The following is a 24,486-nucleotide window of genomic DNA, read 5'->3' on the forward strand; positions in this document are numbered from 1 at the left end:
ACGCACACACACACATTGAGCTTTATTATAAGTATAGAGTACCATTCTTCATATTTTGAAAAAAATTTGTTTCTTTTAAATGTGATAAATTATCCTAAATATCATGAGTCCACATTCGACTAAGATATTTGTAAAAAGAACTTTGAAATATTAATTATATAATCCAGTAGAAATATTTCAATATTACGAAGTATATTTTTATTGGGAAACTGCTGCAATTACTTTTGTTAAAAAGTCTAATTTGAGTGATTCGATTAGCTCTAGTATATGAATTCCTCAAAAACGTTATCACGAAGTTGTTATATATGTTTCTTTGCGACATTGGCCTTAATTCTCTTTGAATTTTTTACAAATCTGCTTGAAGATTTCAGAATAATTTTGATTTCATTTTTAAAGTTAATAATATTTTTCTGATACAGATAGCTTTGGAAACCATGGAAAGTATACCTCTATTCTTAAAATATGTAGTGATGGCAGTTAAAAAAACAAGGAGACTTTTAAGGTATATTAGGATGTCTAATGTTGCAACATTATACAGCTATCGATCTTTAAATGAGAATTAATTGCTATGAAATTCAATTACATTGTATGACTCCCATGAAGAGTTTCTGAATTCTAATATATTTGGATATTACTAAATAGTCAATTTTCTTCAACTCAAAACTTAAGGAACTGAACTGTGGGTAAGAATGGAGGCCTATATATATATCGGCGCGGGAGGTAACTAAGTTGCTGATACTATGGTCAAGGCAGCTTCAGAATAACCAAGAATAGCAAGTTTTCTTCTAACTGTCAGTGAAAATGCTTCAAAAATGATTCAGATTAATAAAGTATGGCCTTTCGTGACGTCCATTATCGGCTCTTAAGAAAAAGGGAAGGAACCATTCGTTTCGAAGACAATAAGGGTCGAGAAATGATATATTTTTCATTTTTCTAGGATGATCATCAAATGCCCATCATTGATCATAGAACAAAGTGACAAGACTGATTTACTCATATTCTCCCAGAAGTAAATCTTGCTATCGACAAAATTGTGACAAATATCTTAGTACTTTTTTATTCCTTGGGAAGTGCAAGGATTTATATAGTCTGTTCTTACTTATATCAAACTGACTTGTTTAATATTATGAAGGTTGAATATGTATGATGTTTACTCTGTAAATATCATGAAATGTTGCAAGTTCAGTTTCTAGAGATTTCTAGAATTTATATTTGCTATTTATAAAGCACCTCTTTAAAACTTATTTTAGGTTTCATAACTATCAACTTAGATTTTTTAAAAAAAGGAATAGTCAGATTCACCGTCGCTTATATTCGAAAAATCACTTTCGATTGCTTCACTATCTGATTCATTCCTCAATTTAGAAACCTCATTCTCATTTAAATATTTTGCTCTTTTCGCCATAATGACTAAAATAAAACTCACCCAAAATATACAAAAAAAAAAAGAAATTATCTGCAAACCCCAAATGCAAACGATAGATCTTCACCCACATAAACAAATAAGTAATCTTTTATTCATTTTAGTCAAAATATAAATGTAAGCACAGAGCGCAATCGTTAAGGCCTTTAAATACCTAATCCTCTCGAGAGAGCCGAAAATGTGTAATTGTTTATATCTTTAAATACCCGGACCAAATAAAAAAAAAACTCAGAACCAAATGAGCATAATGAAGATTAATGTTCTGTGAAACATTATTCGAAATTATAACTGACTTCAACCGCCATCTAGGGCTATTTAAAAATTTAAATAAAACGTCCAAAATTACGTATACATGGTCTCTTTGAATGAGAAAATCTCGTCTCATATACGATATCGTGGGCCGTGAAGGGTGAATCACGTGAACACAGGCCTCAACGGGTTAAATATGGTACTAGAGACAAGTACATAAGAATGTAAGAGAATACAAAATAACGTATTTATTGAACCGTTTTAAAATAATTTGATGAATTTCTGCTATTTTAATTTATTGTTGCAAACTAAATGCATTTAATGGTGGCGAATTTTAAATATAAAATATTTACTTTAAAAATGAAATTTTATTATTCTAATAATATAATGAGTACAAATATAATTCAATGACCACTATAATTCACTTAATCTATAAGAATCTTAATCTTTAATTTGGAGTATAGACTGCAAATAATCACACAAAAAAAGGGGGGGGGGGACTTTCAAAATATTTACCTTTCTGTAGTCTTCAGAAAAATTCTTTCATGTGAAGTCTTTCACATACATTATGCATATTATGCACAAAGTGGGTCTTTGTTAGTACAATAAAGCTATCGGTATTTAAAAGGGCAATCGGGTCTTTGTTAATACAATAGAGCTATCGGCACTCAAAAGAGCGAGCTACCCTTGATTCCTAGATGCAAGATTTTAAAACCAAACCAACGCTGCTCTTTTCATGAAGCATTAGCCTATGACCAAATATTATTTTTTACTTTCCCTTTTTTCATTTTTATTATAAAACTTCTTTTTGTAGTACAACATTCAATTAAGTTTTGTTGTTTGTTTTAATAAATTTATTTAAATTATTAAGAAAATTTGAAGTTTTGATTTTCAAAAACGGTTGTTAATGTCTAATTGTTCCAGAAAATAAGCGCAAAAAATGGCAAAGCGACACTACTTTTAAAAACTGCTTTTTTTTAGAATCATAAAAAATAGAGATAAAACTAAATATATTATTGAATATACTACAAAAAATAACGAACAGTTTTATTTTGCTAGTTGATAATCCTAAATGCAAATAATAGTGTATTTAAATATTTGTATAACAAAAAAAAATACTGATAATATTTTCTCTGTTTGCATTATTCAAATTAGATTTATTTTATTCTAAAAACGAAATTTTATAGCAGCACAGTTAGACAATTAAATTAACTAAAAAGAGACACAAAAACTAGAATTTATTTTGCCAGACTTTTGAAATGTAAAATTCAAATCTAAATCAAATATAAACAAATAAGTACATAAATATTTATTAGTTTATACTTTAAAAGAATCTCCCCTGCCTTCGGGGAAGAATAGCAAGGAGCTAGATTTGCTTTTCCCCCATTTTTAGCATAAGTAAAACGTTGCATATTTTTCTTGCTTCTGCTTTGATCATTTGAAAAATATTCTTCAATCGATAAACACTGAATAAAACATTCCCCTTACTTAATACTTATAAAGCATCCAATCGTGATTTTAAATTCAAATGCGTCTTGCTTACAAATTTATGCATGATCTGGAGTATACAAACAGGCGGAGAATGAGAAATTTCATTAAAATAAATAAGCATGAATTTGAATTCATTTGTAAACCTAGAACGCTAAAAGCGAAAACTACAGAAAGATATATTTGTACTAGGAAATGAAAATATTTATATTCAATGCATGCTTGTATTTCGAAACTTTCTCAGGACTTGCACTTACATTTTCACTTAAGTGTATTTTATAAAATAAATATACAAAAATTTATTTAAAACTTCTGTCTTCTAATATTCAAATAAAACTGAAGTTCCAACATTTTTTTAAAAAGTTGTTTAAATCATAGCTGGCAGCTATGTAAGCCTCTGTTATTCAAATTAGCATTTATATAATAATATGATGGGTGTGTTTGTTTTAAAATTCTAGGAATGTTATTTTTCATCCTAAAGAGCAATCTAAAAGATTTATTTATTTTGAGACATGCATAGCAGACGATTTCTGAATTTTATGCTTCTCTTGTTTGCAAGAATGGAAAATAGTTAAACGCAAAGTGCATTTATGGAACAAGAAGTGCCGCTTCAAACTAAACAAAGATTAGATTTTTTTAACCAACTGGCTAATAAATCTTTTGGCACAGAGTTCCTTTTGTTTAGTTCCTCTTTTATTAAATATTTTCCACTGGTAAGTCCCCTTTTGGCTTTAGATCTTTTGAAAATTCCGTTGACCCAAATATACAGGGTGTTCAATTTAATCGTGAGTAGCTAATTTCTAAATGATTAAAAACAAGTGTATGTATTCAGTTAAAAAAATTAGAATGAAATAAAGAATTATTTTTTATGTGCTGTACGTTTGCGCAATCCTTTATTGTAACGTAGTCTTTACATTATCCTTATATATAATTCCTTGCAGTTGTTAGGCGCCTCTCATAAGTCATTCCAGATTTTGAATCCATTTGATATTGCTCAATTTTGACTGTTATAAAAAATCGCAGAGTTTCAAATAATTGCTGATTAATTTTTAAAAAGTGATCAATCTACATGACTTTATTTATATATATTTTTTTGGTTACAAAACCCTATAACTAATCCTTATATTCGCTCATTTATACAATTAGATTCAATTTCTAATCGTTATTCTTTTTTTGAAAGCAATAATGATTTATAACAATTTATTTCTTAAATTTAATTATATTGCTAAGATATAGAAATTACGGTACTTATGGGTACGGTACTACATATTATATTGACGTTGATAAATCTATTTAAATCTTTTTACAAATAATTCTTATAAAAAAATAACTTATCCTTTCTTTTAAAATATTTATTCACAAAATTTCGTATTTTTTTCTTACTATACATGCTTTAAATTCAAATTAGGAGTCAGCCCAGGACACGAATATTTCATTTTTGTTCCCATAATCAAATTACTTTTATTAAAATGATGCAGGTAAATTACTAACAGATTAGTTTCTAAAAGAATTTGAATTAGCATTTGTTGGATTATAAAAGTTCTAGCAAATAATTTTAGATTAAGCAACGCATACTATACAGATAAATTAATTACGCTTTATTATTATACTAACTAGAATTCATTTCCCAAAAATTACGAGCTGTTCCCCCATAAAGCGTTACAAATTACTCCAAAAATTATGCACAATAATTATTCCACTAAATAACTTCTAATGAAGGATACATTTTTCAAAAATATTGAGAACATAGATTATAAAATAAATAGAGCTTAGAATATGATTGGTAAATTTAATATACTGTATTCTTCATTAAGCAAAATGGTGCATAGTTTCATGGGAAAATGAGATAAGAGCTATAAAAGTAGGTGCTCTTTAGAACAGTTCAAAGCAGATGTATCAAACACTGACTCTTTAAGGGGATAAGAGTAGATATGAGCACATGATTATGGAAAATGACTATTTCGAGGCACGTTTTGAATGCATTTTTCTATTAGATTTATGGACTTTGTCTGATTTATCTCTCAAGTTGCTTTTAAATTCCTGTATATTTCGAAGCTGGCATCATTTTTCAACGAATCCTAATCAAACGAAACTGTAATTTAATGAAATATGCATGTCATGCCATGTTTAATATTTTCCACTAGTAGCGTTTTGTGCACTTTGTCTGTCTTGTGAAGTTATGCCATGAGCATAAATTCTTGAGCCTCTACAATACAGAAAAAACAGATATGATCTAGGAGATATGTGATCGATGCCACTGTGTGACGTTGATAAATATATATGAAGGATACGAAATGGTGCCCAGCTATTGTAGCACATAATGCATCTCGGATACAATAATCAACTTCTTGTAAATTTTGCTGAAGGTAACCAGTTGTCATCCTTGGCCCACTAAATAAAGACCAGGTGTAAGCCAATGTGTGTAAGCATATATGTAATGTGTATGTAATGTAAGCCAATGTGTGTAAGCATATATGTAATGTGTATGTAATGTAAGCCAATGTGTGTAAGCATGTATGTAGGTGTAAGCCAATGTGTGTAAGCATGTATGTAGGTGTAAGCCAATGTGTGTAAGCATGTATGTAGGTGTAAGCCAATGTGTGTAAGGTCCGCATGTGTGTAAGCCAATATGAATAAATCATTGAAAAAAAATGGCTCTTATAAAATCTAGTAAGAGAGTAAGAGAAAAAGAGTAAGAATTCTATTAATTTTCTTTTCTAATCTTCTAGGGAGTATTATTCTTCCCATAGTCGTCAGCATGATATGAATACCACATCTCAAGAAAAACCTAAGCATGATCACGATTTTTTAGATCATCCCAGCGTTTGACAGCTTTTTTATAATAACAGGAAAACTGTTTTCAACACCCCTTTTGTTAATCAATTTGAACACATTTAAAACGATCAAATTATTGAATTTTAAGTAAGTACTAAAATAATATTGTGCAAGCAGTCATTTTCGATAATCGCACAGAAAAGGAAATTTACAGGTGACACAATAATTTTCTGATTAATCTTTACGATTCGAAATTTAGAATCGATAAATAACTGATGTACATTGCATTTCATATGAATAATAAATCCTTATGAACAAAGCAATAGTCGCTGTGTCGTGGAATTATTATCCGATTAAGAATCGTGTGTCATGGAAGCCAATTATTTAGTAGTATTCATAAATTTCATTACTAGAATGGCATCTATTCTTCACTAAATGATATATTTTTCTATCTGGACTCTGCATTGTTTGTTATCTCTATTTTAAGATTTTTTCTCTATATAAAGATTTTTATATAAAATTTTAAGTGTTTAACTAATGTTAAATGTAAAAAGTATGCAAAAATTGAAATTTTTTTAATTCTTAAATCTTATTAAAAGCAGATTACAAGCAATAATCTAGAATAGGTTTTTAATGACTTTTTTTCCCTCCAATGTCAGTATTTTTATTGACATAGCGAAATGCTAACAAATTCATTTAAAAAAATTTTTTTATATATATTTTCTTAAAAATAAGATTTTATAACATTATCCAAGTTTTTAAATACTCAAAGTGAATTATTCTTTGTAGTTAACACTCAAAAACCTCTCTAATATATTATTTAAGCATTGTTGACAATATTTTATATAATTAAATCATTTTCAAATGTTATATTTTTCGTATTGAGAGAATCTAGCAATATTATAGCAATAGGTTTTCCAAATTTCTTTTAAAAATAAATTTTTAATTTTATGCAAAAATAGGATATTTATATGTTTAAACATGCAAAATATTGTATAGAACTAAAGTATCTATTTAAAAATGTACAAAAATTAATCTTACAGTATATTTTAATGTGCTTAGAATTATTCGAAACATTTTGACATTTCAAGACAACTTATTTTTTCTTATTAAAGATTCAAAGAGTTGCCAAGGAATTTCGTTGAATATTTTTTTTTTGCAGTATAAGAATGCTGTAATGGAATTTCATGATAATTTAAGAACAAAAGAAATTTGGAAGCTTTTTTTCAACCTTCCATTGTATCCTTAATGCATTTATTACGACAAAAAGAAATTATATCAATTAACTATGTCTGAAACAAATTCCTCCATTTTTGTTGTTCCTTTCATTTGATTTTGTCTTTTTCACTTATCTAATTATCACTTATTATATTATCTTGATAAGATCGACAAGAAAATAAAAAAAGATATATAAATTTTAATTTGGAATAAAATTTCGCATTTATTCTATAGGATATGTAATAAAAAAAACTGATCCCAAAATCTTGAAACATGTAGATTTTGTAAAACCTCTATTTTTCAAACTAAGTCATTAATCGATAATAAATCTTACAAAAAGAGACAGTAATTTTCAAATATCTTTAGATGATAAAAAAATAAGTTACGCTATCCTAGAATTGAATTTTACTTGAATATTTCAATTATCACAACAGAAATTATTGTCATTAAAAGTAAAAAATATCAACTATAATAGAATATTGAAATAATGTCATTGTGATTCTAAATTCATCGGACAAATTTTAAAGATAGCTCCAGCTTACTGAAACATATCGTTGTTTTTATTTTGTTATCGTTGTTTATCATTAAAATGAGGATTTTTAAGGCAGCTACGAATGATTTTCGTCAGAAAATTAAATAAAAGAAACGATTATCTCTATTTTCAACATAAACCAATGTGAGCCTTTGTATGTGTTGGCTCCCTGCAGGTCCATATGATCTAGAGCTATCAAATACGACAATAAAAGATAAAGTTATTGAAAGAAGAGAATAAAAGGCAGTAAAACAGATAGCTAAATGAAAATTAGGATTCAAAATTCAATGCGATTTAATTGTACATTCTAGAATTTATATTCGAAATATGAATAACTCAAAACTATAAATCACCTGAAAATATAAAAATAAATCACATGAGGTATAAAACGTATGAATAAAATGTTTCAATTTCTGAACCTCAACAGATCTATTTTTATTGCATTTTATATTCAATCTCACCTAGTTTTGAAATTCTTCATAGCTAACATCAAATTGTTACTTTTGCTCTTGACATTATTTTGGTATTTCACAATATAAATTTTATTTTATTTTTTATTGAAATATGTTTTCAAATATTGATTTCGATCATAAAATTATACCTCTCAAATTCTTGCACCTCTTTCTGTCATATCGCTACTTCATAGAAACTCAAAATAGATTAATTATCACTGAATGTATTAATATAAGGAATTGGAAAATTATTTACAGCTAGCAAATTTTATATTAATTCTACTAACTATTTAATTGCATGAGCTGTTTTACGAATTCAGAGAGCCGAAGTATAGCATACATTGTCATCGAAAAGACTTATCTAAATCAACAACGTTATAAAAGCTACTCGCTTTAAAGAAGTTTTCGCATCATTAATACAGTAGATGCTTGAGGCAGCCTATTTTAATTATTTCCGCCATTTCTGTAATTAGAATATAACTACAGTTTCAAATCCCTGTGAGAATGCAACATGGAGGGGGGCACTATCTTTTAAATAAAATGGGCATATTCCTGAGCCTCCAATTAATTCTGCAATTAATGATGCTGTCTTTATTTAACTGTCTATAAAATCAATAATTTGTTCCAGAACTTTTCCCAATTAATTAAAGAGTAACAGGAACGAGAAGCTTTCGATTGGAATAGATATATAATGACAAGTTTTAAATTGCATAAAGGCATATAGAGCAGAATATGAAATAAAATTAGTTTCGAATTTTTTCTAAGAGTGCAGTGACCTGCTAACAGAAACTCAATTATGTAATCGAAGAAGTACAAGGTTGATGTCTCTTCGTGTATTCTAGTTTAAATACTTCGTAAAATTCGTGAAAATGTATACAGAATGATCCAGAACAAATGTTTTATAATTTGCAAGAAGATCAGAAATAATAGAGAAATATCATGTGGGAATCATGACAAACGAATATTAGAATAATTGCTGTGAAAATAAAGTAATAAAAAGAAGAGAAAATTATGTTCTTAAAAATCTTAACGGAACGTACATCTGGAAATTCTTCCTTTAAGAATGTCCCACAGGGTCTTCTATCGAACTTGGCTAGTTGTAGATATGTGTCGTGCAAGAAATTATCAAAAAAAAGATTTTATTTCTTAAATATTTTGTAGTATTGTAACTTTTTAATTTTACAAACATACTGACCAAATTATTTCTCTTTATAAATAATGCTTAATGAACTACATATGTTAAGCCATTTATTTTTGTTTAAATTTATGGACGTTTGCTTACATGCTCAATATTTTGTACAAAAGTAACAAATTTCATAAAATCAATCTTCAAAATTGCAATTATTATAACTATAAATAGAATAAAAAATGAAGCATTAAAACATTAAATAACGCCTTTAGTGTTAATTTTTTGGATGCAAAATATATCTTGTATTTATTTAATTTATATATGAAAATAAAGAATTTCAAATCATTTTATTGATTCACGAAATATTGATTAATATTTTGATTTATTACTATTTTTGTCAGCATAGGGATGTGCATTTTTTCCTCAGCAATTAAATGAAGGGAAATGGCATATCAAATAAAATTTTAAAACATTAAATTTCAATTTACTTAAATGAAAATAAACTTCTTGAAAAATACAGTTTTATAAAAATTTCTCTTCATCAGCAAATATATTTTTTATTAAAAAAACTATATAAAATTTCGAACTTAATTTCCTATTTAAATTTCCAATTCATATTTTTAAGTTTTTAGTTTTTTTTTTAGATTTTTGAAAAAAAAAAAAAAAGAGATTATAAGTGACTTTTCATAAAATATTTTGGGCCATTTTATATTTTGATCTCAATTATATGAACATCGCAATATATCAAATAATTCTGTTTAAGCGTATTAACTTTTAAATGTACTAAGTTTTAAATTTGATACCAGACTTTTAAATCTAATTATACGCTTCCCGTTGGTTTGTTTTTATTATTTCGCTTTATGTATGTTACCATTACATAATGTTCTTTTGTACAAAAATTTTAAAAATAAATGTCAGCTGTCAAAATAGTTAAAAAAAAATATGAAATTTTGTTCTCCCGGCGTATTGAACAGGTGACATATATTTAGAAAAAGTTTGAGAGAATAACTCTTCGACACATTTCACTTTTCCGGAAAATAAAAATGCTTTTGATGTGAGTATCTTATTTTTATTATAATAAATATAACTTTTTTTTTGCAAAGTCCGGTTCTGCTTGAAGAAATCTTGCTATTTTTGTGCGTATCAATTTTGATACTTCGGACTAAAATATGTAGTGTAATTTTATTATTATTATTATTTATCCCTTTATCTGGCTATTGCAATAAACACAATGATATTTTAAATTTAATTTGGAAAATCAGGCTTCTAAGGGTTAAACAAATGCAAAAAATTAGCATGCATCTATTATCAGTCTTCTACTTATATTGTTTTTGAGGAGTCACGTTTAAATATATTATTATAATTTAGAGCTCTTTGATTTCATTACTCTCTTTAATATATTTGATTGCTAATTTCCAGTTTATTCATTTAGTTGTGTTTAATCAAAAAAAATTATGTACATTTTTTATTATTAAGATGGATATTGCTTAAATATATCCTATGTAAAAATTGTTTTCATAATTATATATATAGTAATTAATCCTACAACTATATAGATTATTATTGTTCCTATAATTATATCTGCTTTCATATTTCTATTCGTATCAGAAGCAATAAAATATGTAATGAATAATATGTTAAAAAAGTGCACCTGTTGTGGAAATTCAACTTAAATAGTATAAAGGAATGAATATTTAAAATGATGTTCTGCAGTTGGCTTAATACATCTGTAAAAAGCATATATCTTTTGTACATGTCTTCAAATAATGAAATCTTCTGCAAATAAAAAGTATTTATGTAGAACGCTAAGTTCCAGTAAAGCACGGAAGGAATTTGATTTATATTTCTTAGTGAATAAAATGCTCTATTTAATTTATGTGCTCGTAATGGTAGTATATTATTTCAAGTCTATTTATGAGTAATAAGCAATTACGAGAAGAATTATATATATGCATATATTGATAATAAAATTCAGGAATCAAGCACAAAAAGGATAAAAATCAGTTCATTTTCTTTCTCTTCCTCTATTGGTAAAATGTTTTTTTTTTAATTTTAAATGTTTTTAAAAAATTTTAACGCCACAATTAATATTTCTTACAAACAATAAAAATATATTAAATTTTATTTCTTTCGCACATACAACAAAACTTTCCATTTTAATGTTGTCAGAGTAATGGCGATTTAGATTCAAATGCAACTTAAACAAAATTTTCAATATTCTTGAATATTTCTTTGAGTTAAAGAATCAAGCTTCTCCCAGAAATTATCATTATAAATATTTTTTCATGTATGAAGTAACAATCGATTTTAACTTGTAGGTTGAAACTTCATAGATGCTTTTAAAGTGTCAAAAAAAATAGGAAATACTGTTACCGACATTCAAGGAATATCTAAATCTTACACATCTAAATATGAAAACAACTCCTTAATAGAAAATGCAAATACCTTCCGATGGTATATTAACCAAAATTTGTGTTCTGAGTAATATTTTGATGGAGAATATGTACATGGCATCAAAAAAAGTTGTGGCCATGGAAATTTCATAATTTGTATAATATAAAATATGTAAACTATCCCCTGAGAACATTTTAAGTATAGCAACTTACAGTACATGTTACCTGCTTTTAAACGGTATTTTTAGTTTCTATATAAGATAACAGATAGCAGAATAAGTCTGAGTGATTGCTTTTTTCCCTTGACTGTACATATATATAACACAATAGTTTATATTTACTTTAAAATTATGTATGTGATATTTATCCACTCTTCTATCCATATAATAATTTGCTGATTAAATAAAATTTTAAAAAATACGAAATACACGTAGATAACATCCTAAAAAGCCAGTATTTCGATTTTCTATCAAATCTCAGTTCTGTAACTTCAGTAGTTTGTAAAGTGGTTTCTGAAGTGGTATTTTTTAGATGATTTGTAGAATTGAGCTTTTTGTTTTATTCCTCCATCGTACAGTCTCAGTGCCTTGGAACCAAATTAATGCTTTTTTGCCCAAAATTTCGTGGCCATTTGTAGCATCTTCTATTTATAGGAGTGATATAACTAAGGAACTAACTTCTGTATATAGGAGTAATTGATCCTATATTCAGTATTAATGCTATAACTCCTGTGTACACATAAAAAATTAGGTAAATAGTTTTACATGATTCATTGCATAGAACAGGTTTTTTAATTTGATAATTTCTTATGATTTGTGGCATAATAGATATGTAATTATTGTTAGAATTATATCAAAATTTCTTTTACTTTTTAGTAAAGAGATAATCATTTCTGTTTATATCAACCCATTAACAGAACTTTCTGTTTAAAAAACAGTTATATTGAATTTCCACGACTGAGTCAAATTCATTCAATTGATTCCTTTTTATTTCGTTTAAGAAGTTAATGCGTTTTTACAACTTCAAAATAATTTCCCTCTGTATGCCATTCCCGAGTATACCACTAATTATTCGGATTTTGAAATCAGTGTCGTCATTTTGAAATGCTTTTGTTTATTTTATAGAAATTCAAAGGAACTCGAAAAGAATCTTTATTTTTAAAATATTTTACAATAGTTTTTAAATAGTTTAACTTTCTATAAAATAAATTTTTTTAAATAATTCTTCTGACTTTTTCAATAATTTTCTTTAAAATAATTAAAACCAAAGATTAAATTTTTACCGGTATTTCATTTTGATGTTTCCAATGTAATATAAAATATATCTTCTGAAATTAATACTGTAATTCAGTTGGATGTTAATGGATTCGATCTTCATATATAGAACTTTAAACTATGATAATTATTCCTTTAAGGAACACGAATTTGTAGTCACAGAAACCTGATGTTAAACCGAGATCAGCTATAACATTTTGAGAAAACAGATGAGTGAAAAACTAATCTCTGATTTTATCTATCATTACTTTCAAATAAAAAAATCACTGATGTTTCTCTAATTAATATTAATTACTATCCGCCTTTGGCAATCAGCTGCTTCGGTAGGAATATTGATAATATTGAAATTCAACTAAATCTCTTATACATTATTTGATTATCCTAATTCCATCAATAACGTATTTTTAAGCAACAAATTGTGACATTAAATTTATGTCATTTTAATAGCCTTGCTCTTGTGTTGCTCATTGAGTTTAGGAACTTTCCTATTAAGGGAGTCATATTCCGTAACATCTTAATGCTATAAAAAACTTTGGATAATCTATTTAAAATTGAACATTTTTTTGTAGTAAAGTAATTTCCCTGTAACATTTTTATGTAAATTCCGCAGATAGGAATCAGAATAATCTTTCCTTACCTTTTCGATGGAAACAAGCCATTCAACGTTTGATGAAACAATGGAAACGGTTTAAATTTCATCGCAACAACACCTATTGTTGAAACTTATGCACAAAAATTAAGAAATTTCATAATTCAGTAAAAATTTGTCCAGCAATTAAACTGGTTTATTTATTAATTTTTTTTAAATTTTAATTTGAAATGATGCAAAATTGAATTTTGTCTAATAACATTTTCTGAAAAACCTTAGAAAAAAATCAAAATTTCTCTTTGTTTTTAACCAATTAACCAATTTTAATTAAAATTTCAGAGATATATGCGCCAAATTTGGTAATTCTATGCCAAACAGACTATCCTGTAAACACTCAATCTCATTTAATACTAATAGAGAACATTTCGCTTTTTGTATTTTCAATCCTAAATATTAAATCACTGATTCTATAACTTTTCATTTTTCGATCATCTTTTGTTATGCCAGTTTTGATTTTATATCGCATTTCACATTTATATTACTTGCTTTTTACATCTTTAAGTAATAATTTTTATTCCCTAGGAAAACAGTAAGTAACAGCGAACTTTAGTAACAGTGAACTAAAGAAAACTATCAGATTGGGGGGAGTAGTTTCTATATCTTGTCAAAACTTTTCCATATATATTAAATTTAAACGCACGGTGATAGCCAGCAGGGAGTGCATTAAATTGGCGTGATAGCATGCCATCAGAATTGAATCATCTCACCACGGAATAGAGGTATTCTTATAATGTCGGATAATAAATGATAAGTAAACCATAAGTAAAATAAATGATAGAAGAGCATGCAATAAGTAAAAAGGTAAAATATTCAAATAGAAAAAGTAGAAAGTTCTATATTATTTTTATAACAAGATATTTAGAGTCAGAACAAAAACTTGGATTTTTAGAATTTCGAATGCATGAAATCACAAATTTGTTTTAAATTATTTATATTTTAGACAAATATATAGGATGTTATTGTAAAGACATTTGTAAAGTTGTTAATAAAAACTATTGAAGAAAGCAAAATTCAAAATAAGCATCCTTGGATAACTCGAAAATTTTGAAGGCGGTATTCCACATTATGTGAAAACGGTATTTCTCGCCAAGAATTTTCCAACATTTTGGTTGTTACATTAGATACAGCCTCCATGATCTTAACTTTAAGTGTATCAATATTTTCAAATTGCATTGCAAACACTTTATATAACATCAAAACTGAACAATAAAGGTCAAATTGAATTTATAGAACTGCATTGCGCTTTTTCCTTTCGTTAACACGATATAAATGAAAGTAAAATCATTGTTTCTGCATTAGTTACGTTATCTATTAGACTAAAAAAATCAAGAACATGACTATTCTATAATAAAAATTTTGTAGTATTTTATTAAATGGTTCTTTTGTAATAATTTTTGACGCTGTTTGAAATTGTTAATGCGATACATTATCGTGAAGATATCAATACGATATTATGGGGCATCTTTTGCTCTTTAAGTATAGTGGTTGTTCTTGTAAAAGACTATTCAGAGATGTTCTGGTTAAAGGGTTAAAGAGAAAATATATTTTCTGCACCCACCCCCTTTCTTGCATAAAAAAAGCAGCGAAAGTTGCAAGAAAGACCCTTTTTGTTAATATGACCAAAGGGAAAAAGTAATCCCTTCTTTTGCAACAAGCATGAAAAATTCCTGCACATGAGCACAAAATACAAGCGCTACCTCCCAAAAGACACGTGACATTTTTCAAACGACGGAAGAATATATCGAAATACTCTCGAGTAACGCTTTTCCAAATCTTCGGATCACTCATTTCAGTGCGCACCATCTGAGGCCCCGTGCCCAAACCCTACTCCAAATCAATGTAGCCAGAGCACGGACGTTTCCATGGTAACCCCGAATACCGCGTCAGAACGCAATCGATTCAGATATCAGGTACTTCTCCTTCTCCTGCAACCGTAAGTGGTCCTTAGCTATTTCTAGAGATAGTAAAACTATTTCAAATATATATATATATATATAAATATTGTTTGGATAGAGTAATAAAATGTTACTAAGTTGCAACTTCTGAATCTAAAAATAGGATGCACTGCTATTTCGATAACGAGATTTTAGATTAAAATTGCATATAAATTTATGAAATTAAATTCCAAATTTTGTAAATATTATTGCAATCAAAAATACTCTTAGTCAAATCAAAAATATTTTGGAAGTAATTATACCAATGCTTTATTACGTAAAATGTCTAGTAATCAAATAACTGATTACATAAATTTAATTACCTGTTTGATTACTTAAATCTCACTGTCTGTTTTATTGAGTAAATTTTATTGCGTATTGCGCTTTTTTTATTTAAAAAACGTTTTATGCGTTTTTGACATTCTAACCGAATATCCCGCAATTTACGCTTTTTTAATTTTTTTTTTTTTTTGAATAATGTTAAAATATTTGAACTTGTTTGAAAATGTTGCGTCTAATTAAAACTTTCAGAAAAAAATTCAAATTGTAGATTAATGCACTTAACTTTGAGCTTTAAAGGTGTGTTCAATTAGTCATTAGTATTCTGTGAGGAAGCGTTATATTATTAGTACAAAAACGCTTTCATAATACACGGTATTCACTATAACTATTACCCAATTACTAGTTTGTAAATCGTTAGATGTATATTTTCATTTGGAAAATCTACTTTAAATGATATTTAAAAACATATTTTATATTGTTTTAGTTAATAAACATAAAAAATTAAGGAATCAATTTTATATATTCGCCAGATCCTGTGTTTCTATTAGTCATAGCTAATAATATACTGCTGATATGCTAGCATTTAAATTAAACCCAGTTTTCTGCGACCCAAAGTGGTGGAGCTATGAAGTTTTGAAATTCAGATCAATCAGCGCCTCCCTCGAGGAAGTGCAGCCCGTTGATTGGACGATCTTCCTCGAGGCAGCCATGTAGATGTTTTAAAAGCATTCTAAAACAGTAATATTCAGATCTTCATATGTCGCCGAATTCTGAATGCAGAATTAGAGGTTTTGATAGTATAAAATGTTAATGTATAATGAATGTATAATGTATAATGTATATCTTGCTAAATATATTATAATTAGCAGGACCGGGCGGCAGCATAAAACCGATTCGTAATTCTTTCTAATTATCTAAACAGAAAAATTCGTAATTCTTTCTAATTATCTAAACAGAAAAATTCGTAATTCTTTCTAATTATCTAAACAGAAAAATTCGCAATTCTTTCAGCAATACATTAATGGACTAAAATAACTCAATTTATAAATCTTCACTTCATTTTTTGAATTTTTTTCACCTGGAAGTATAAGCCTGTATCTAACTGTTTAGAAATATGTTATTCGTTTTGAATAGAGTAAGCATCCTGTATGTACAATGAGAAACAATGGGTTCCACTTTGTCTCTGGGCCATTAGATTAAAATAACTGTTTTATAAAATTCAAGAAATGTTTTTTAAGGATTTGCATACAACTTCCATTATTTTTTACCACTATCTACTTACAATCAATCAGTTTAGGAACTTTAAATCTTATAAAAGAGTAGTGTTAACAGCTACATTATGGAAGATCGAACTTTTCGTTCTCTGATACTCAGTTTATTTTTTAATCATGTAGGTATTTATCAACGTGTCATGAAGGGAGGAAAGGAAGGGTTTTATATCATTTCTGATTACTTTTAGATATACCGAGAATCTAATTTAATCGTGATACAAAAGTTAATTTCTAAACCATTAGAAAAAAACATTCAGTTGTAAAAATATTCTGAATATCAGGATTAAATGAAGTACCTTATATTAGATTCGCCACTCTAATCGCTACCCAATAACTAATTTTTAATCCGTTAAAGATAAGCACATACTTTTTTCTACTTTGAATTTTGCTTTTCTGCTTCGATTTTTTAATCTTCATCGTTTCATCTAGAATTCACTACCATATCTACTAAGCATTTTTATATGACTTGCATCTTTTCATCTCTCCTACGATGACACCATTTGATAACAATAACATCAAAGTCTACACGTTTGATTTCACTATACAATTTTCAGGAAGATATTTTAATTTTGTAAAATAAAAATCGTCTTTACTTATTTCGGTTTTAACATTTCATTTTTTTTCCGAATATCTGTTTTCTTTCATTCTTGGTTGCTCTTCTCTCCCATTTCAAGAGAAATGCTTTGCAGCGTCATTATTACTTGTTTTACTCAAAGATCTCGCTACTTTCGAAGAAAACAACTATTTATTTTTCTGTCTAATTTACATATAAGCATGAACCTTAAATCATCACAAACAAGAATGCAGACGAAATATGTAGTTGCCAAACTCATTAATAAATTCTAAAACTACTAATAGAATTTATCAGGATCAACAGATTTAGAGAATAATTTATTAATCATTGCATTTTGATTCTTTTGTTATTGTTGTTTGTTCCAAATAGGCATTTATGGTCTATTTGTACTTCGTAACGCTCGTTAACCGATAATCAAAAGTAAACATATATTTTCGAGGATAGTATCATGCTTTTGCATTAAGTATCAAGCAGTGTCTTTTGTTATTCCATCTTTAATTATTCATGGCTCCAAATGCTTTATTCTTTTTTTTTGTAAATAAATGTTTGTTTTCGCACCGTTTTAAAAAGGAATGTTCTACAGGTTAAGAATCCCATCTTCTTTTAAATTTTCCATTTGGATTCTTTTCCCCTCTTTCGGAAAAAAATCGGTCAATTTTTCATGTTTGAAATTCTGCTGACAGATCCCTTTTAAACATGTGTTACTCTAATAAACCGCAGAATTCCAAAGCATGTTAGCAATCCCACGGTGTCTGCGGCTTTTAGTGGAATTGAAGAAATCCCCGTTGGCTTATCAGAATGCTGAAGCTTGTTTTTCAACTTTGCAGCGTCTCTTTTCATTAGCCGCTTCCTGAATTCTTCTTCCATGTTTTTCTTTCCCGTCGCCGGGGCGCATTCGAGACGAGGAATTCAATTTCGACGCAAAATTCTTCTGGGGCTCCCGGCAGAAATTGATGACGCGACTCGAATACTTAAAAGCGGGTCAACCCTTGATCTACTTTGAGAACAATTTCTTTTCCCTAAATAGCTTTTTTAATGTACTTCACCAAAAAGGTCTTTTTAAAGTTATTCCAAAAGAGCTTTCTCGAGTTAAATTTGACATATTTCGCTAAAAATATAACTCTCTCTGTTATTTATTTCAGTAAACTCTTCTTAATTTTTATATTATGTATTTCACTAACGTTTGGCAGTTTTTAAATAAGAATTGTTTTTTCGACTTTTATATCTTATTTGTTATAATTTCTTTGTCTTGTTGCTGTAAGCACTAATCACTTTTTACACTATATTTTGATAGTTTTTGTATATTATATGCGCTATAAAATCTATACATTTTTTTTTCATATGAAGAAAAATATATTATGTCATCGCATTACGTTTTCAGGTATATGTTTTCCTGCAGTAATTTCCAGAAATATTTCAGCACAAAAATGATTTTTGTCTCATCTTAAAACTGAAATCAGTTGAAGTTTCCTCCCCTTAAATTTCTCGCAGATTCTCAAAGAAACTTGCCATGCCAGAAGACACCTTCCATGGCATTGGCGTACAAGAGTTACGAAATACTAAATTTAGCGTGAATTTAGAATTTTTATTGTATCTATCGCGTTATCCGTGGTGAATTTTTTGGCGATTAATCCTTGGCATCCCATTAATAATATCTGAAAATCGAATTTGGACTTCAGACGCATTTTTCTCTGCCGACTGAAACTACGATTTGACACAAAACGGCATTTGTAGTCACAAAATTTCACACCAAATTTCATATATTTAAGTTATTGCATTTCTGAATTAGCGCGTTTAAATGCTTTAGAAAGTGCATATAGACAGACAATCGGCCGTTGTTGTATTTGGTTCTAACATTTGACAGGTGTTTAGATGTACAATCTGTGTATCGAATCTTATCTGTTTAACTTTCTTTGCTTTTTAGTTATTGTGTTAACTTATATTCGAACGGCCGGACAGACGGATTTCCTCTGAACAGATTATACGCAAAATTTGATATAAATCTGAAAATTTCGTTTAAAGAACATATACCAAATTTTAACCGTCCAGCTCAAAGGGTTTTCGAATTACCGTTGTCACAGACAGACAGATGGACATTTTCCAAAAATGTGTTTTTCGAATTCAGGGAGATCTAAAACGTGGAGATTCCTCAAAATTTGGAGTTCAAATTGTTTGATGATTACGATACTTTCTCTGTACTACAAATACGAGAAAGTAATATATTTAAGATAAAATTTTCTGTGACCTTTTAAAATGTCTGTAAATTTAAATTAGTAATTATGTATTGTTAAAGTCTAACATGATTTATACTCACAAAATATCCAATTTAATCTTAGCCCAATTGCTGATTTCTAAATCGTTAATATTAAGCATATACATAGAGAAGATAAAATAGTTTAAGTTTATATAGTTTGAGTCAATAATATTTCTAATGAATTAAGAAGTTTAAATTTCTATTCAAATCCACTGTCCCACGAGTCATAATAAAATATTCTTGATATGCAATTAAAATTAACAGTTTAAGTAAAAAAGAAGATCCACTTCTGCAATCAAAACTAAGTAGTGAAAATTTGAATTGAAACTATTTTATAACCAGCAGGAATAGAATCGTTGAAATTTTCTGAGATACTTTTTAATAAATGTAATAGGGTATCATTAACTTCATGCAATTACAAAAATAGTTACAAAAGACCTTATTAGTGGGAAATCTTTTGTGATTATTTTTGCGATTTCTTTTTGTGATTAATCACTGGAATGCAGTTAATTTAGAAGAACCAAAAACACTGATGACGTTTTTGGATGCTTTTTTTTCTTGCCAATTAAAACCAAAGTTTCAATTGGCAGGAAACAGGAGCTACAATTGGGCGCAGAACTACTATTGAAGTCATAATATCATGCCAAATTTCATACCTTTAAATTATATCTTTTTTAGCTTGTTTACTTGCTTGTAAGAATACAGACCTACAGACAATCAGCTCCTGGAGGAATTTGATTTCTAATCTGGCAAGTAACTATATTTTAAATGTTAAATTTATATACCAAATTTTATTCATCAAGCTCTCTTTATTTTTAGTTATCTTCTTAGCATACATTTTGACAGCCGGATAGACAGAATTCCTCTAAACGCATTTCATTCTAAATTTCATAGAGGTCCACAAATTTGGATTTGTATCACATTTTGAATGTCTATCAAATTTATTCCAGATCATAAATTAAATTCCTCCCTTCTATTTCAAAACGATTTTTAGTTATTTTATCACAGACAAACATGTTTCCAAAAATGCGTTTTTCGAATTCAGAAAGGTCTGTGGAGGTTTGTCAAAATCTAGTTAGAATTTTTTTATGAATGCAAAATTTTCTCTATACTTCGCAAACAAGAAAGCAAAAAGGTTTCTTTAATCATATTTAGGAATACACAGTAGCGTCATTGTTTTTGATGTTGCGTTATACTTTAATTGATTTCGTTAACCTCGGGTATAAAATATGATCAAACGAAGGAGTCAAAGAACAGACACATAGACGGTAAATTCTTAGAAAAATTCAAAATTCATACTCTTTAGAAGCTAAAGCTCGAAAATTTCAAGTTTTACCTAAGCTGTTACATTTTTGAATTATCGCCTTTGTATGCATGCAATCAGATTCTTGATGAATTTGGTTCTAAATTTTATTTATGTTTACACTTTAAGTGTAAAATTTATGTATCAAATTTTACCAATTTTGCTATATTCATTTTGTAGCTATCGTATTAATTCATATTTCGACAGCAAGACAATCAAACTTCCACTTAACGGATTTTATTCAAATTTTGATAAAAACCTATAAATTTAATGTGAAGTCTATATACCAAATTTTCTCCATCTTATTCAGATACTTGACAAAATCTGTACTTCAAATTTTTTGAGGTACAGTATTTTTTGTATACTTCGTGTACGACAAAATAAAAACGCATGATACTACTCCATAGATTGTCTCGAAGAAAATGCACCAATCAGGGCCTGAAGTTTCCTCAGCATTGAGTGGCTAAAATATTATATTCAAAGCTTCATAAGCCGGTCAGATTTCTTTGCAAAAGTGTAAATTGTTTTTTGATTTTAATGTTGGTGTCAAGAGTATTTCACTGAATAGGATTAATAAAACTAAAGGATTGTATAAAACTTATGTTTCATATTTTTTCAGAAGTGCATTTATTGATTGAAATAAAATAAAATATTTTAATTATCATTTATTTGATTTAAATCCTTTTGAAAGAAAAACTGAAGACTGAATTTTATGATAAATCAGAGAAATGTTTATTAATTAATCCTTTGAAATATTGTATAAATTATAATAAATATCTATCGTACGCCTAAGGCTTCAATGCTGATCAAAATATTTTCTTTATCTCATACTTTCAAAAAACATGCTTGATTTCAGCAAAAAATGTTTTTATTATTATTATTATTTTACTTGTTGAATTTAATTAGTTTCAAAATTTAGGGGAGAAGACGGATAAATAGGGTCATGCATACTGCAATGAAAAGGACGATGTAAGATTTCTGAAATAGTGTTAGTTATTTGACCATCAAAGCTAAAACTTAAAAATGTTTTGAAGAAAAAATGTCTGAAGAAAAATGTTTGAAGAAACGATTAATACCAAGTTACATAAAATATTTCATTGAAATTTTAACGATCATTAATCCTGATGAACCTGTTAGTCGCCAAAGGCTTCTAATTTCTAAATAAATCAAAAGCATTTTTAAGTCTTCAAATAAATTTTGGTGTTTCCATTCACTCACAGTTTTCTATTCATAGCAGTATTACAAATCCTTGTGCAGAAAAATATCTTGTTATTATGAAATTATTTTTTATTTGCTTTTGTTTCCGATAAATATGCAAATAAATAAATACGATTAAAAAGAATGCTTAAAATATTTATAATAAATCAACAACTCTTACAAATGAAAATAAAGAAAATTAAAATCATATCAATAAAAGATTTTATTTAGATCTGTATAAAGTTTCTTTATATTCAGTGACAGACTCTACTTTGTTGCCACGAGGTTATTGAAAATTAAATTTTGCCTTTTTAATTAAGTTCGAATAAATTAATTATTAGTGAATCAAAACAGTAAATAAATGATGTAAATATTATGTAATATGTTTTTAAAAAGAAATTGTTACTTAGCATTTAATAAGTTTTTTTAATAATAACATTTAATAAAATTAATTAATAGTTTAAATTTGTAATATATGTCCTAAATCATAGTTCCATAGCTGTTAATACCATATATTAACAGCTGTGCAACTGAGGTTGAGAAATATAAAAAAAATTATTAAAGAGTAAAAATATAATAAATGCAATAAAAGGATGTTATTTTGTATACAATATAAGAATGCTATTTTGTTAAAGTATAAGGTTATATACCAATCGCCTTTGATACCTAAGTGTTTTGACATAATTATTGGTAACGTAAAATTTCAATTAAATCTTTTATAGTAATATAATATTGATGGCTTCTTCTGCAAAAGATTTTTAAATTTCAGATTTTAAAAATTTGTTTCATGAAATTTATACACTACACTATGATACATGAAATTTATATCATTAAACCGAAAATTTGATTTTTAATTTTGAAGGGAAAGTAATTAAACTTCACCTCATCGAGTTACAATGAATCGAAGCAGGTTCGTAAAAAATGAAAAGATAGGAAGAATAAACATTGAAGTTTTGGGTGTATTTCAGAATACATTTCATGAATTGCATCAAATAGAGGATTATTTAATAAGAATACCCTTAAATCAGTAAAAAAAAAAAGGAAAAAAAAATTAGCATGCGTCTGCGAGAAAGTTAAAGAAGCAATGATATAAAAATGTTTAAAAATGCTCGAATTCTTAAAAGGATTCATCAGCTCTTACTTTTTAGATTAAACGTAGGTAATTTCCACAATATTTAAAAGCATTATTAAAATCATTTTTAAACAGAAATCTATTTAAAATGGAAAAATAAGTGGATTTTCTTAGCTTTGTCGCCAATAATGAAGGAAAAAAAGATGGAAAAATCGTAGCAACAATGAAAGCGATTTAATCTTCATTCATAATAATAAGTATATTGATATTATATACACTAAAAATATTTTTAAAGTTAATTAAATTTAGACTAAAGACTTTTACAGCAATTAAATTTATATTATTGAAAAGATAGTGTTTTTTACTTTTAAACAATATGAAAGTCCTTTTTATGAGGAAATATTTTCGGAAAAATTGTGGAAAAAAAACTTTCAAAACCTTCCTTATTAACTAATTAAAATTTTAATTAAAAATTTCAAATAATTTGTTTCAAGGTACACATTCTCAGATTCCAAAGTATACACGTACCAAATTTGATTTCTCTGCTTTGTTAAACGGTCTAGCCAGTTTAGCGACAACACATACATATTCTCCTGTATTATTTGTAATGATGTGTCAGTTTATAATAAATACATTAAAAAGGATATTATTTTTGCGTTTATCTACAGAAAATTTTAAAGTACAAATGTTTCTGATAAGTTTTTATTTATCATTAATTATTCTCCATTCTGGTTCCGTTTTCAAATATACGTTTTGAGAAAAATATTTTCTCTGTTAAAAATGTTTTAAATATTACTTTTAATATCTTTGGAACTTTTTTTGGCAAAATCTTCGTCTCTTTTTGAAACCATGCAGTAGGAAAGAATACACTTTGTTATTGTGCCTGCACAGCAACAGAAAAATCAGCACTAGATTAAAATGCTATACTTGAGAATTTTTAAATTTTTTTTACTAGGATATTAAGCTTTTTTTTTATTTTTTGCTTGCTTTCTCTTGCTTTTCTATTTTTTTACTTGC

General features: G+C 27.5%; 1 protein-coding gene across 1 annotated transcript in view; it reads left to right on the top strand.

Moving 5' to 3' along the window:
- Positions 1–15,497: 15,497 nt before the first annotated feature.
- Positions 15,498–24,486, top strand: part of LOC129985345 (MAP kinase-activating death domain protein-like) — a 121,743-nt gene continuing 112,754 nt past the window's right edge. The window contains exon 1 of the mRNA XM_056095336.1: positions 15,498–15,515. The gene's annotated coding sequence lies outside the window, so the exon portion shown is untranslated. The remainder of the gene's footprint in view (positions 15,516–24,486) is intronic.

The sequence above is a fragment of the Argiope bruennichi genome, chromosome 9 (assembly GCF_947563725.1).
Source record: "Argiope bruennichi chromosome 9, qqArgBrue1.1, whole genome shotgun sequence".
In the NCBI taxonomy this organism is placed as follows: domain Eukaryota; kingdom Metazoa; phylum Arthropoda; class Arachnida; order Araneae; family Araneidae; genus Argiope; species Argiope bruennichi.